Source organism: Mesocricetus auratus, unplaced genomic scaffold (genome assembly GCF_017639785.1).
Source record: "Mesocricetus auratus isolate SY011 unplaced genomic scaffold, BCM_Maur_2.0 Super-Scaffold_15014, whole genome shotgun sequence".
In the NCBI taxonomy this organism is placed as follows: Eukaryota; Metazoa; Chordata; class Mammalia; order Rodentia; family Cricetidae; genus Mesocricetus; species Mesocricetus auratus.
The window spans coordinates 70397898-70415299 of record NW_024429186.1 but is presented as its reverse complement, the minus strand read 5'-3'; positions in this window follow the sequence as shown (position 1 = coordinate 70415299).

Genomic DNA, 17402 nt, shown 5'->3' with positions numbered 1-17402 from the left:
GGGCTAGGCATGAAAGCTAGCCATAGATAGACAGCTATGCTATGTTTGCAAACATACAACGTTGTAAATTAAAAAAACCTGAGTTTAGAACTTCCCTTCAAGAACTAGGAAATTCCTTTTAGACATTGATATTTTCATGTACCATATCTTCAAACTATGGTAGATAAGAATTACTCTACCCTTTAAAAATGACAATGCAATCCAGATTTTTAAAAATAATGTCCTTAAAAATAAAAATACAGCAATTGACTACTGTTTAAATCATATTTGCTACCTTCCCTGTCAGATTGGACTACACATGCTGTCACGGCCCAGACACTTGCTGGGGTAACTATTTTGATCACTGTTTGACAGCATTTCCACATGGAGGGTGGGTCACTGGCCACCAAGAACAAGCATCCAAGCAGCACACAGGCCAGTCATTCTACTAGGTCATTCTGCTGGTCTTATCTACCATTTTCTTTGCAAGCTGCTTTGGTCAAGAGGGAGCTTGTCAAAAGTAGAGGTGAGATTAAGTCTAGAGTCAGTAAAATGGGAGCTCTCAAGGCAAGGTCTGAAAATTCAGATTTTAAAACTTTCCCGTGTAGATTCTACTGTAGTTGTGTGGAAGACTGGCCTTTGAAGATACTGATGTAGGGCCCTTAGATGAACTGGCCTGTAAGGTATACTGCATGGCAGCGTTTGTGGTTTGTTCACAGGTCAGGTCACAGATTCTGCTCCTAAATTTCTTCCCTAGAGATTTCTATTCAGAGTTCAGACAAACTCACTAGAGCAATCTCCCCACCGTGTTAGAAGCTCTTGCAGGATAATTTAACAGCTCATTTGTTTATGCAGTTTACTTCAAGCCTTCATCTTGCTCTCATCTGAGGGTAACTGCGAGGTATTTGGCTGTTGCAGGAGCAGAGGTCTGGGCCAGTTTTGCCCGCTACATCTTGAGATTGAAGTTATCAAGGTGAAAAATGGCATAGATATAACTCATAAAGAAAAGGGATTGTATAAAACGAGCTTCAGTGGCCCGTATGCCTACAGCTCACGACTCATATCTAACACAGGGCAATTGTTCTGTGTGCACCTGCAGGCTGTAAGACTGCTCTCTTTCCACAGGGGACAGATGTAGGAGTGGAGCTGACCAGGTACCATAACATACATACACATAGTGGGGGGAGAACAGAGACAGAGAGAAACACACACACACACACACACACACACACACACACACACACACAGAGACAGAAACAGAGACAGAGAAACAGACACACATGGAGAGAGAGAGACAGACAGAGACAGAGAGGCAGAGATGGAGACAGAGACTGACAGAGACAGTGAGATAGACACAGACACATAGATCGTGACAGGGAAAGAGAGAGACAACATAGGACACACATTGAGACTGAAATGGGAAAATATTTCCACATAAGGAAACAAGCCCAGAACTGGCTGTGAGATCTTTCTGGAAGACTCCTAGGCCCCAGCAGCATTCCTATGTGTCTAGGAGGGGATTAAAACCTGCTTGCTGAGACTGCCCTTCCCATCAGTGACCTTGCTAATAGGCTCAGGTACCACATGTGCTCATTGCTGTCAGTGTTTCAACCTAGCTTTAGATTTCCTTTTAGAAAGAAATGTGCCCACATTCAAAGCAACCACTATCAAAGATGTTCCTTTGAACTCTTCTAAAGCATAATCTGAGAACATCTGAGGTTTTGTGCCTCTTAAAATGCTATGGAAAGGGTAGTTCTGACTAAAGTGAATCCTTGACCTTCGTGAGACGCTGGGATAGGCTCCACTGATTCGGACATTTGTCCCCAAACTTTAATCATTGTCTTATAAACTAAGAACTTGAGAAACCTTCAAACCTCTTTCTGAGCAGCTGTTTTAAAATTTTATGCATCTTGAGTGCTAAGATGTGCTGTGTACCAATGCTGGTGTTTTATTCATCTGAACCACTTTGTTAGTATATTGCAGATAGTTCCTGAGGCAAGAGCAATTGGTTTTCTTGATGACCGTTTTCTCCCTCGCCTCTTTCTGCCCAACTCACAACAAGATAAGTTTTGTAAGGTTTGTTTCACAGACATACAAATTCCTCAAATTTTCCATACTTCATAAATAAGTATCCCTGAATAACAGTACTTAAGTTTTGACTTCTCAGTATGAAAAGGGGCCTCAGAGGCCTCATAGGACAAACCCAGGATTTTGATTGCTGGTCCTTGGTATTTTGATAGCTGGACCTTGGTGATCATCCTCAGGAATGAGTTGGGCATGAGGAAGATGGAAAATAAGGAATGGACCTTGGTGGCTAGCTTTAGGAATGCAATCCAACAATTAACAAGGAAGAGGGAAGCAGGGAGGGCAAGCCTGGTCAACGCCGTGTTTGTGATGTTTGGGCCGTTAGAGAGTCCTTCAAGAACAAGTGATTATTAGGTCACCAGGTTTTGAAGACCATTTTGACTTGCTGAAGTGGAATTGGCTTTCACCATTTAAATGATAGCACAGTCTCAGGACTTGGAGTGAATACAGCCTGTCACAGTGTTTGTGACTGGAGCTATCTTGGGTAACTTGTCATGTCAAGGCCTTCTCTATCATAGTGAGTATCCTGCCTCAGCCACCGAAGTATTCTTAGCCTGTTATGTCCTTGTTTTCCAGAGGTAAAGCCCTGGCATGATTCAGAAGAGACTGAAGAAGTAACTTAGTCTGACAAGGAGTATCTGCCATGGCCCCAGGATGCCACAAATGAAGAAGTTGGTTGTTTGGCAACTAGCTACTCGTTCTCTTTTGGGGATATTCCAAGTCACATGGCTTATTTCATGTGAAATTTAAACTTGATCTCAGGCCGGTGGATTTAGTGGAAATTTTTAGTATCCTTTCTTTCTTATTGTGCTATCATTTATCCAGTAGGATCTCTTTGAGAGTTACCTCTATACACTGACAAACTACTACAGCTCTGGGAGAATGGAGTGTACCAGGAGCTAACAGGGAAAAGAAGTGACAGAGGTGTAAGAAATGTGTGTTTGTTTTAGGGCAACTTTATCTCCTTCTTACTCCATGGCTTATAGGATTTAGATAAGAACACAATGGGTTCCTGTGAGCCTGTTAATCTCTTCTGTGCTGTCTTTTCATTGTTCCAGCAAAGGGAAATTATAACAGAATATGGTGAGGCACAGAAACATGGGTGGAGATTGACTAATTTACGATGGAAGTGAATGACCCATTAGGGAAAATCAATTAGGAATCAGGCTGGGGAAGGGATTATATGGTCCAGTAATGGATCAGGCTTAACATCCAGAAGAGGATGAACTGTTTTTATTTCATCCACAAGCCAAGAGTTAGAGAAATCAAAGATATTTCTGGAACACAATTATTTGCCAAATAAGAACAAGTTTTCCAAGAGCCCACCCCCTCAGTGACACACTTTATCCAACTAGGCCATACCCAGCCCAGCAAGACCTCACATTCTGATAGTGCCAGAAGGATGCTTTGAGGTTTCCTATGCTCAGGATATTGTCCAGTGTGACAGTTGACTTCCTGTGGCCTGCAAGATGAGGATTCTCAGCTTCTACTCCAGCACCATGTCTGCCTGCATGCTGCCATGCTTCCTGTCATGATGATAATGGATAGAACCTCTGAAACTGTAAGCTGCCACAATTAAATGCTTTCCTTCGAAAAAATGCCGTGGTCATCGTGTCTCTACACAGCCATAGAAACCTTAGCTAAATAGATACAGAGAAGCAGGGCCTTGTGCATACTTCAAGCAGAGAAATGAACAGCCAGCCACTCCATGGATAAAAAGAGACATTGGGACATTCCAAGCTCTATTCAGGAGAAAGGAAACTCAGAATTCCTGAATGATGACTGCTATGTTTCTAGAATTCTTGCAGCAAATGCCAGCAGCACTCTTATCAGAATGTTGGTGATAACAGATGTGGATTCAGGGATGACTGATTCTGAGCTCTATATTATCTGTTCCAGGATATTTTGGGGGTATTCTCAGGCTTTACTGTTCAACAGTTCATCTGTAAGTCAAGAGTTAGAGAAACCTAAGATATTTTTGAAACACGATTATTTGCCAAATAAGAACAGGTTTTCCAAGAGCTTCTTGACGATTTCAAGGTTCCCAAGGAGTCTGATTAATGGTCCATCCTACTGCCCCATTAATGTGAGCTCTCAGCTGACTTCATCCCAGGGGAACACCAGTGACCTTCACTGATCAAAAATGGCCATAACTCTCTTGCACAGGTTTTGCAGAACCTTAACATGCTTGAAAGAAAACAATACAGGAAAATGAAAAGAAACATGAAGATGTCCCATCTTGTAGGTGATCAGGTAAAAGAAAGTCAAATGAATTTTTAGATACTATCCCTGCTGCTTCAGGAGGAGGAATAATATAGAGATATTTTCATAGACTGTATGGAGAAAGATTTTCAAGAGAATAAAGAAAACAGTTTATTGATAGCAGGAATGTAAGTTGGCACCCATCATTTAAATGTCCCTGGTTTATCCAGAATTTTTACCTACTTTTGTAGAAATAATAATGCAAATTTGTAGATATGTTGTATAATGATACATAATTATATACATTTTTTAAAAAGGTTTGGAATCAATAAGTATTTATGCATCAGTTAAATTATAGGTCACTTCCCCCCAGTGGAGTACTATGCAGGCAATTAAAATATGCAGTTGGATTACATATATTCCAAGAACATTTCATGTGCACAAAACAAGTTTGTGAAAACCCACAATGATAGACTTTTGTGTTCAAATGTGTACACAGAACGGTCTGCAAGGGAGTACTCCATTGAATGGTCATTTCAGGAGAGAAAGTGAGATGTGGAAGGAGTAAGATATGATGATCCACAGTGTTTTTACATGTTCCTGCATGGTTTATATTTTGGAATTCATCATGCATTATTGTAATTTATTGCTTTATTTTTAATTAAAATATAAATACATTATTTCCCCCATTCCCTTTCTTTCCTCCAAATCCCAAAAACTTAGGTCTAGAGAAATGACCCAGAAGATAGATATGCCTGGCACCAGTTCTGATGACTTAGTTTTGGCCCTGAACCCACAAGGTGGGAGGCAATAACCAGCTCCTGCAATTTGTGCTTTGACCCTCCACATGTGAACACATGTGTGCACACAGGCAATAAATAAATATGATGAAGTTTTTAACAAATAACGTCAAAATAAAAGTTAAGAACACTGAGTGTTAGAAAGCAGTCTTTAACTGAGAGCAGAGAATGGCAGCTTGAAGTCATGAGTGGTTTCTGCACAGAAATACACACATGCTGAAATCTGCTCCAATTGAGAAGAAACTCAACTGCTCAAGGCAGGACTGCTGTGAGTACAAGAATACAGCTTCTTGTCTGTAACACCAGGAGCCATCCAATTCCCCTAGGAACATTTGTTTTAATTTTTCAGTGACTGGTTTGACTGTGGATGCCAGACTGGCCACCCATTATTCCTCAGAGGCAAATTTCTGATACTTTTCTCCTCCCGTCTATGTGTATTTTAATGTTTCTGGGTTCACGGCAGTGTAAAATCTGTTCCAGGATATTCTAATATACATGCAAGAAACTTTTGCAAGAAGTTTCATAGAAAAGCAAGGGCAATACACTTGAAGTTGTAAGAATACCACATGCTGTCAACATGCAATGTATGTGTGAAGTGAATCTTAGGAGACAATACCATGACCATAACAATGCTCACAAAAGAAAATATTTAATTGGGACTGGCTTATAGTTCAGAGATTTAGTCCATTATCATCATGGGAGGAAAGCTTGTCAGCACGCATGCAAATGTGGTGCTGGAGAGGTAGCTGAGAGTTTAGCATCCAGATCTGACGGCAGCAGGAAGAGAAGGAGACAATGGGACTGGCTTGAGCATCTGAGACCTCAGTGGCACATTTCCTCCAACAAAACCACACCTCCTAACAGTACCACTCTCTCTGGGCCCGTGGGGGTCACTTTCATTCAGACCACCACAGGGATTTATACCTTTTTATGCAAATGAAAAAGAAACCATGAACTGATAAGCTAGATGAATAAAAACTTATCTGGATGGATTAGTCTTTCCCAAACTTTTGAATACATACTACTCATCTGGAGACCTTTTTAGGAAAAATATTTTTTCCAGCCCCACTCCTTAGAATTGCAATTGAGTTGTCCCTGTGCCGTGTTTCTGACTTGTGCCCTACATGAGCTTAACCCTGATAGTCCTTACACCACACAGAAGCAGCTAGGTCAGAGAAGAATACTGCTTAGATGGTTTGGAGCTTAGAATAAAGAACAATCTAAACTCCCTGCTGTGTTCTCTGAATATTACCCTCTTCATTTGTTGATATTATTTCTTTATCCTTTCATTACACAAAAACTTGCAAGCATCATGTAGTGGGATGAGAGAAGACATACTCCCCCATACTTACACATCACAGTCTTATGGGGGGCATGAGTAAACCCTCTCAGAATCTTGGGAAAAATAGGAGTCTCTTGATGGAAAATGTCTAGGTGTAAGAAGACATTTTCCAACATTTAAAGCCCCATTGTATTGTGGGCAAGTGAGCAGACAGACCTTTGTATTTGGCAATGTTCCTCCATTTAAAATGTGAAAATAATCTGATACCTTTTCTGGGAAGGCAGTCAGACTCTGTCTGTCTGTCTGTCTGTCTGTCTGTCTGTCTGTTTTTCTCCCTCCCTCCCTTCTTCCCTCCCTCCCTTTCTCCTTCCCTCCCTCCCTTTCTCCTTCCCTACCTCTCTCCCTCCCTTCCTCCCTCCCTCTCTTCCTACCTCTCTCCCTCCCTCTCTCCCTCTTTCCTCCCTCCCTCTCTCCCTACCTCTCTTCCTTCCTCCCTCCCTTTCTCCCTCCCTCCCTCCCTTCCTCTCTCCCTCCCTCCCTCCCTCCCTCCTTCTATAATAGTAGGTTGAAATCCAGGGCCTCACTCCTGTAGGGCAAGGTCTCTACCCCTTCAGTGCAAAGGACTGATTCTTCGATGTCTAATCTTCCGTAATCTGAGAGGGATGAAGGGGATGGGTGAACGTTTAGCCTCCTGCGTAGGCTGTGCAGGCTGACTGCTTGTTTCCAAAGGGGGTATGTAACTGGATTCCAGTCCAGGATCTCCTCAAATAGGGGGCATGCTAGCATAAGGGCAACAGCTATGTTTGGTCAAAGGAAACAATATCTTTTAAAAAATCTACATTGGGATTGCCAGATGTCACATCTAAGTATCATGTCAGCATTAACCTGCTCATTGACATTAGTGAGTATCTTGATTTCTGGAATGACACACAAGAAAAAAGAATGGAATTTGCTGTTTTCAAACTGTTTGAAATCCCATTTTTTCTGACTGTAATTTGGCCACAAGAAGGATCTACCCATAATATTCTCTGCCAAGCTCATCGGCTCATTGGATAAACAAATTCTTAAGTGAGTGACACATCTTCCCCTTGTGTCCTGTATCCTATTATTTGCCAATTTCCATCTTATCAGCTAGACTTACTTAATACTTGAGGCCAAGGGAATACAGTGTCTCTTAATTAACTAGTTGCAGACAGGTAATTATTTTTTCCCAAAGTATCTCATCAGTATATAAAGGATATTATCTTCCAGTTGTAAAACACCTTTGAGCATTTTCAGAACATCACAAAGCTTCTGTTAGAAGAGGTATCTGTTCAAACACGGATGTCTCTTTTCATATCAATCCCTTTGTCTCTCTCTTCTTCCTAGGTCCAGTGAGCTCTCAGGAGGATTTGCCTTTCCAGCCCACCCACTCTCCAGGTGAGCAAATGATTCTTGACATGCCACACTTACCCTTTCTGCCTGGGTTCCCAGCCTGGGCTTTCTGATTACAGTAAGATGTACAGGGGTGCCTGCTGGTAACTCTACAGCCTGTTAAAACTGCAGGAAACCTTTCTGAGAAACAACTTCCATGCTCAAATTGCAAACTCCAGCCTCTTTGGTCTGGATGCGGCCTTGATTCAACCTTGCTGGCTGAAGATTACCTGTAGAAGGCTGAGCACATTCTCCTCACAAAACTGCTATCGGCAGGTAGGGAGACGGGCATTACAGATGGCTAGCTACCTAACCATGGTGATGCCTAACTGAGGAGTTCTGTCTAGCAGACTGCTCTCTGTGTTCTTGCCAGATTGCCTAGCTTGAATGGGGAACTTCATGAGGGATCCAGCTTGATCCTCACATACTGTAAACTTGAGAGTCTTCAGGAGTTTTCTGTTAAGAAACTTGACGTGCGGAGAATTGGACTAAATGTCTAAAGCAATGCAGCTAATAAAACTCAAAACAAGACAGGGGGCAAAAAGTGCTCTAGTGGAAAAGGAGGCAGAGTGCAGCCGTTGAGACTGAGAAGAAGCCATCATTTGGAAGTGTTCTCTGCCTGGTTGCTCTGCTGGGTCAGCAGGGCTGTACTGCAGTCATGTTGCTCAGATTAAAAATGACTTTTCTTGATCTGACTTTATTATTTAGCCTTTTATGGAAGCATATCTTGAACAAAATGGACATCCTACACATCATGCTATTTCCACCCTTTCTCCTCCTTGTCAATTTAATAAATATTGTGAACTTTTTTCCTCCTGGAAGAACATATATAGATGAGTGTGTTGCAAGAGAATGTCAATGGATCATCTAAAAGTCAGTGGCTCACACACTTGTCTGAACATTAGAACTGCCTAGAAAAATCTAAAACCGTGCTTGGTTCACACAAGCAAACTGCTTTATTAGTGTCTTAGAGGAAGAGGGCAAGAGCCAAGGTCAGCATCAGTGCTTTTAAAAGCAGTCTAGAATTGTTAGCAGCACATCTATAACAGTAATAAATCCCAAAGGTACCCAGGGGTCTTGTTAAAATGCTGATTGTGATTGAAGGCCTCAGTCGTGGTGGTAGCCTGCACTCCTGCTCCAGTGTGAGGGTGAGGTGAGGCTCCAGACTCGCCGTTCAAGCTCTGGTCCCGGGATCTGTGGCATCAGCATCATAAGCAAATTCTTTTACCCTGTGTACAGAGCCCAGCAACCTCTTTAGCAGAATCTCAAGGTGATTCCAACAGGTACCAAAGTCAGAACTACTGCTGAATGTTCTTCTGGAGACTAACTCAGTGATAGACTTTGAGAGGCAAGAGAGAAAGATCCCACAGTGGTGTACAGAGACGGTGTGTAGGCAGGGTACTTGTGGAAATAAGAGATCAGACTACGAGAATCCAGGAGAGAAATGTTCGATGAGATAAATCTCTGAGTCACAGGGAGGCATCCCAGGGATGGGGATGTGTCTGGGAGTACAAAGTGTTGATGAACATCTGGAATGATGAAACAGGCTGGTACTCCACCCAACCAGATCTTGATGGTCATGGTTCCTTCTTCTAGTACCTTCTCTTATTGGAATACAGATATTTTCCCTGTCTATGCACATAGCAGAGCAGTGTGGTAGAAGATTTAGGATGAGGTTACTTGAGTTAGAATTCTGGCTTACTGACTGTATAGTGAGGCACTTTAGACTTTATTGACCGCTGATTCCTTATGGAAAATGAGACAAATGCATTAGTGTCTACCCTCAGCTGTTTTTGATAGGAAGGAAATAATGGGTGTACTGTGTTAAGAGCATTCTTAGGACCCAGGAAATATCTCTCAAATAAAGAAGCCAGTTTGTGTCTTCATATCTCCAGCTGAATCCACCACAAGTCTGAAATCCAGTCCCACATTCGACATTCATTGCAGTGGTGAGTTACTCTCAGGGTTAATAGGCCAAGCTCTTTCACCTGGCAGCAGTGGAACCTGGGTGTTTGCTGTTTGGAGTTGGATGTCCCCTCATGGTCCATAGCACATTCCTTCTTTCAAAAGCTCCACTCATGTCATAATTAAAGTATGGGTGACTTTGCATCACCTACAGGACCCTCTGGAGTCAGTCACAGCCATGTGCCCTTCATACATGACATTCCTTCAGCTTCCCTTTAACCAGTCCAACCATTTGCTGACCTTTTATATCTAAATTTACATTAAGTGTACATTTTATAAAACCTGTTTCTATGTCAGTCTACCAAGTTTTAATTTCGTACACACATTATACAAGTGGGGAAACTTCTCCCTTCCTTCCTTCTCTTCTTCTTTTCATGTCTTTTGTCCTTCCTTCTCCTATTATTATTACTACTACTACTATTATTATTATTATTATTATTATTAATGGTTTTGTTTTACAAGACAGGATTTCCCTGCATAGCCTTGGTTGTCCTGGAATTTGTTCTGTAGACTATGTTAGTCTTGAACTCAGGGATCTGCCTGCCTCTGCCTCCCGAGTGCTGGAATTAATGATGTCCACAACCATGCCGGACCTGTCACTTCTTTTTTTAAATTAGAAAACTTAAAAATTTATGTTTATTTTGTGTACATTTTGTTTTATCTGCATGCATGCCTGTATACCACATGAATGCCTGATGTCCATGGAGACCAGAAAATGGGGTTGGATACCCTGAGATTAAAGTTACAGATGGTTACAGATAGCTATCCTGGTGCTATGGATTGGACCTAGGTCCTCTGGAAGAGTATTTACTGCTCTTAATCCCTGAGCCATTTCTCTAGGCCCCAACTTAGTCATTTCTGGAATCACATTCAGTTAATAAAGGAGCAATCTATATGTCAGATTTTTTACAATTATTTGTTTGTTGGTGTGTGTTTGTGTGTGTGTGTGTGTGTGCGTGCGTGCGTGCGTGCGTGCGTGTGTGTGTGTGTGTGTGTGTGTGTGTGTGTGTCCATGTGGCGGTCAAAGAACAAGCAGGAGTCAATGCTGTCCATCTGCTACGTGAGTCCTGGGAATTGAGATCAGACTGTTGAGTTTTGTGGCAAGCATCTTTACCTGCTGATCCATCTCACCTACTGTATTTAGTTGTTTTTATTTTTTCATTTTTTTTGAGACAATATCTCTATATATGTACTCCAGGTTTACTTTGAACTTAAAATGTGACTCAAATTGGTATCAACCTTGAGATCCTCCAGGTCAGGCTGAATGCTGCGATTAAAGCCAGGCCAGAAAAGGAGAAGATGCCACTCATTGACTTGGGAAGGGACTGATGATTTAGGACTAAGTCGTTCAGTTCCCCCAAGCTTCAAAATGTCTTTGTCCTTGTTCAGGCTCAGAGAAGACAGGAACTGCTGTCAGTCACTTGGAAACACCTTTCATCTGTGTTCCTAGAACAAGCTACTGGTTCATCTATTCAGAGGTGTACACTTTGTAGTGCAAAACTATCAATCGTAGCTGAATGGATTCTGCATGGAAGACGAGGTACTCATGTAACTCAATGGTAACCACCAATTGTTGCTTTAGATAGCTCCAGGTAGCAGTGTAAGATGCTTCCCTTTGTGGTTTGAATTTGCATAACGGCATTTAATTGTTAATCTTTCAGAATATCTGTGAGGTTTCCTTCTTCCTCTAGGAAGAGAGAGGGAGGGAGGGAGATATGGAAACAGAGATGGGTAAAGGGAGTGAGTGAGAGATATTGAACAGAGATCATAATGAAGCATCACATAATGAGGTCACACTGGTCCCCAACCCTACTGTCTGTCCTTGGCCATGAGCTTCCACATCAGAAGATTTCAGACTCCCATCCAGTGTCTGACTTGAATCATCTTTAGCAACTACAGCACTCCTAATGGAAACACATTCTCTAATACTCCCAGAATGTAAGACAGTTTTTATTCCAAAATTCCTTAATATGCCTAATTACAAAGTTATGCATACATTTTATACAACCATGAAACACCCCAAATTACAGATTAAATAAAACAAAATTATATTATAACTAATATAATTGAAATTAATGACAGTTAGGGAGTAGATTTTGGTTGAACTTGCTGCCAGTGTTCAGTGTGTAGTAAAAGTGATATGTTGGCCATAATTAGCTTTCCCTCATGGCTATTTATCAGTTGATTATTTAAATTGTGGTTGTTTCCATTGTAATTGTTTAGCTATTTTAATTATAAAGTCATTTTAAATTGCTAAGGGTTGGTCAATTTGGAGTATGTACTTTCCATATTGATTTTTTTAGTATTATCCAGAAAAGGAGTTTTTATTGCATATTATCTGGGATGTGCTTGGGACACTTCGCAAAAGTGCAGAAGGTGCAGAAAGGTGTTTAGCACTGTTGTAGGCCAGGCCATCATCTGCCCATGGTTTTTCTCACCTCCAACTGCTAGAAGCATCTTGACTTGATGTGAGGTGACGTCAGCACCCACCTAATTGTGAATACAAATACACACACTGCTAGAGTCTCATGCTCATCTAGATGGCATGGCTGCGTTCCAGTATCACCAAGGCAGAAGCACACATGTAAAGTTCTTGCAGATTCTGGGAAATCTGGGGACTTTCACAGATATTCTAACTCCAAATGAAGGCACACTGATAAAGTTACCAAACCTCCAATGCACGCCATGAAATTCTCACAGTAGTTCTCCCATTAGCATCTCCTGGATTTCACAGGTGTCACCTCTGAGACACAGAGAGGTTAATAAACTTGTTGGTTACCATACAGTCAGTGAGAGAGGGGAACCAGCATTCCATAACAGCTTCATCTGTTGGCTGAGCGCCCCCTGCTCGGGATATCTGAATACTACAGAATCCTGGCAGAAATGTTTGGGAGAAAACATGGTGAGTACTGGGAATTAAGGCCTCCTGTCTGTCTTTTGAGGAGTTAAAGGAGCCTGGAAGCAAAGATTTCAATCATAAGCTGAGTGGTAAAGTATCTGCTTCGTGAGACAAATTCTCTTTTTAGTGAGAACTTACTGATATCATATGCAGTTTCTCTCAGAATCATTCTGAGAGCTTGTTGAGACACGAGGCCCCACACCTGAAGTTAACACCAGGTCATATCATTGGGTGACAATTGCCGTCTCTGCCTTAAAGTCTAGTAGTTGTTCATTCATTTATTCATTAACTCATCACAATGCAGCTGACCACTATCCCAGGCCTTCCCTTTCAATCCATATCCTCTCCACTGACCTGATGTTTGCTCCTGTGTCCTCTATCTTTGGGTACAAGGGCATCTTTCCTTCTGCAGTTAGAGGGTGAAGCTTTGGGGCAGGAAGGAGGAAAACACTTCTAACCCTTGCTAGCATCAAGAGTTCTTGGTGGATGCCCTGCTCACCATGACCTGACAAATAAGCCTCTAATCTACTTCCTTCATTACTACGAGAGTACTGATAAACTCACAAGCCCATTGTAAGGTGTCAATGAAAATGCTTCTTGTGTTTTTATCAACTTATTAGCTGCTGAGATTTGTGTTCCCATAGAAACAACAAACATCAGATATGATTCTTGACCTTTCTTAACATCAGTATGTATTTGTTCAAAACGATAGATGCCATCATGCTCTAGCACATATGTACTATTTACTACCCTCCTACTCACCCCTATTTCCTTCCTTGCTTCCTTTCTTATTCAACATTATCTCTTCTGCTTTGATGCCATATATGTGAACATTGTGTCATATATCATCTTTATTAAACCTAGGTTCCACATCTGAGCAAGAACATGTTATTTGTTTTTCTGAGTCTGGCTTATATCTATTTCCATGATAACCTCCAGTCCCATCTTCTTTCCTGCTATATGAACTGTTTTTCTTGATGTTGTGGCCAAACACCTAAAGGAACAATGGGAACATGGAAGGAATTGTTCTAGCTTATAGTTCTAGAGTATGCATTACATCCAGTGTGGGGGCATGGTGTCCAGAGCCAAAGCCTAGATAGTCACATTGCATCTGTAGTCAGAAATCAGAGTTTGAACAGGAACTGGAGCCTGGCTGCAAACCTTAAGGCCCACCTCTTTTGAGGCTCCACAACCTTCCAAACAGTAACTAACTGTGGACCAAGGACTCAAACATGTGAGCATATTGGGAACTTTTCACAGTCAAATTATAATGCTTGCAAATGATACGATTTATTTCTCTTGTCTTTTGTTTATGTCCCTTGTTACTAGTAAATATAGTCTAGTAGATAGGGTATGCTGGCATTTAAAATAATGTTTTGATAAGATCTCATAATTGTAGAAATAAGTATGATGAAATGAAAATAAGTTCAGTGTGGATTGAGTAGGGCAGTGTAAATATCATAGAAGAGAGATGTAAACTTAATATTCAACCATTATGTGCATTACTTTCCTATTGCTGTGATAAAACACCATGACCAAGGCAACTTACTGACGGAATACTTTATTTGGACTTATGGTTCCAGGGGGTTAGAGTCCATGACAGCAGATCAGAGGCACCAGGCAACATGCATGATGCTGAAGCAGGAAGCCGGTTAACTCACATGCTAAACTGCAAACACGAAGCAGAAAACGTGAACTACAAATGGTACAAGTCTTTAAACCCTCAACTCTGCCCAGTAACACGCTTTCACCAGCAAGACCATATTGCCCAAGCCTATGCAAATGGGACCAAATGTTCATATGCCCGAGACTACGTGGAATATCTCATTTGAATTACCACAGACACTATTACTAGTGAAGAAAAACACAGCAGTAGCTTGGTGTGTTTGGGAGTTAGTGAGATAGTGTAAGCCATGAACAGTACAACACTGGATCACAGAAAATGGAAGCCTTGGTGTGCTCTGTGTTTATATGATTAGATATAGAGAGAAAATTGTCATTCTGCTGGTCTAGAATGTACTGTGATTTGAAAATGTTAAACATATTCTCTATTTAGTTTGCTTTTGTTCCTGTTTTGTATTAAGGCCTTAAGAACAGCTCTGAGATGCTAAGCAATTCAGCTGGTTGCTTTCCTTGGTAGAGGTTCTTTCCCTTTGGCAGACACTTGATCTCTTAGGAATACAGCATTTGGACACTGTGATGTTAATACTGTCAATTTGACAGGATATAGAATCTCTAAGGGAGTCAAGCCTCTGGATATTTTTGTGAGGGATTATCTAGATTAGATTAACAGAATTTAGAAGGCCCACCCTAAGTGTGGGTGGTCGAATTCCAGGAGTCTTGGACTGAATTAAAAGGAGAAAGCAAGCTGAGCATAGAACTTGTCTGTTGATAGTGTGATCAACTGATCAGCTGCCTCCTGCTATGCTATGGAGATGTTAAGACAAAGCAAAAACTTCCTTTCATAAGTTACTTTTGTTGGGTGTTTATTTGCATCGATTGAGACAAGGAATATGAATATATATATATATATATATATCCCTCTCCCTGTCCTTCCCTCCTTCTCTCTCCCTCCCTCTCTCTCTCTCCCTCTCTTTCTCTCTCTCTTTCTCTTTCTCTCCCTCTTCCCTTCCCTCCTCCCCTCTTCCGACAAACACATTGTGTGTGATTGTTGCTGTGATTAAAATTGTCCCAGTGGTTCTTTGGCTTTTGGAATTGATTTGTAGGCTGTATGTGGAAGATTTTGGGGGCTATAAAGTCCCTAGAAAACTGCAAGCAGAGCTTAATGGGCCATTCTGGTGAGAGTTTAGAAGACATGTGGCCTGATGGGAATCTTTGCAAGAAGGCCATAAAGAGGCCATGGCTTGAAGCTGTGGAAATGGAGCCAACATTGCAGTGGAGCCCCCAGGATGTTGGAGATATTAGGACCTGGACCTCTATAATTCGAAGCTGCAGCCATTGAGTGGAGCTGGCCCAAGAGAGAAAGAGCACAGATGATTCCATCGTAAGCCCCAGTTCTAGACGCAGAGCCACAGGATTTGATGTTCTCCTATTGAATTTTAGTGTTGTTTTGGGTTCACCATCCCTTTCTATGCCATTGTCAGTCCTTGTTGGAATGTGAATATCTATTCTGTGACATTGTTTATTGTAAACATGTTTTTTGTTTTTAATTTTATAAGGTCTCACATTAATAGGTTGCTTTGAGTCTCAGAAGAGACTTTGGACATTTCAATAGTGTTGACACTGTTAAAGGCTATGGGACTTTGAGGTTGAACTGAATGCATTTGCACAATAAAATGGCCTGGAGCCCATGGTGACAAAGGGGGTAAGAACTTTATGGCTGGAAAGTGATAAATTGAGGTGTCAATTTGACAAGGGATAGACATGTGATGGTTAATATTGGTTGTCATTTTGATAGGATCTGGAAGCTCTGGACCGACAAGCCTCTGTGAATGAGTTTTCTAGATCGCGTTAATTGGATGGGAAGACCCACTCGAAATCTGCACAGTGCTGCTCTGTGGGTTTCAGTGCTGGCGGGGCTGAATAAAAAGTAGAAAGCAAACTGAACAGAAGCATTCATCTGCCTTTTTCCTGAGAGAAGATGTCCTGTGACCAACTTTATCTGGCTTCTACCACTGTACATTTTCTGCCATGATGGACTGTGCCCTGGACTGTGAGCCACAGTAAATGCTTCCTTCATTGTTTCCGTCAGGTGTTCAGTTGTAGAAATGATGCAAGTAGCTAATACAGCCACTGCATTGCTATTCTTTTGGGTGTCCCTTTAATACACCAGAGCTAGAATACACTTGGCCAAATTTACTCAACACAAAGAAGATTCTGCCTCTAAAGCTCTGTAGGAAACTACCCCTCTGCAGCCAATGCCTATAGCCTTGGCGTTAGCTGGACTGCTGGACTTATTGAGTTGAACAGATTATTGGCATCTTTTATTTCTATCCTGAATCATTATTGTCTTGTGACTTTGTGATGTTTTTATTACTCTATTTGACAAATTCAATAAAACCATGACTCAGGCAGTGTTGATATCTTTTGAATGACATTTTCAACAAATGCTCCAAACAGTGTGGATCGAACAACATCATCCTCTGAGATAATGAAGTGCTCCTGGAGCCTGCATTATTCTAAGTCCACTGCCTTAAGCCTCAAGGAACAATCAAATGTCTGTGTACTAGAGAAAACAAAAAGCACAAGTGAGGGTTACATACTCTTTGGGCATTTTGGATTTTATTTGACTGCAATGAGATTTCATAGCCTCCTGAATAGCCAAAGGCCCTTTTCATAAATAACTTTCCCAGTGAATTTCACAATGTTTAGGTTGTTTCTAGAAAGTGTAGTTTGCAGCAGAGTTCTCTAAAGCATGTGATCGCACTGACAAGACAATCTACTAGCTCTAGAAAACAATATGAAAGCTCGCATGAATATAAAACTGGAGCCTAGTTCTGTGCAGTTGGGAGTGTCCTCAAATGGTCTGGATGTCAGATGGTCATGGTGCCTTGGGGGACAGGTGAGAGCTGCACAGCAGTCATACCATTTGTTCCCTTTCCCCTCATCATCTTGCCATGATTTGACATTCATGGCCAGGTGAGCAAGGATCTTGAACTTCCATAATAAAACTATACAATAACAGCAACATTAGCCAATATGACTAGGTCTTATGGGAGTTGTCCAAAAAGGTCAAACTCAAAATGGCAAAGAAAATTATTTGGAAAATAGATTTTGTTATGGACTAATGGGATATGACTATAGGAAAACTGCATGA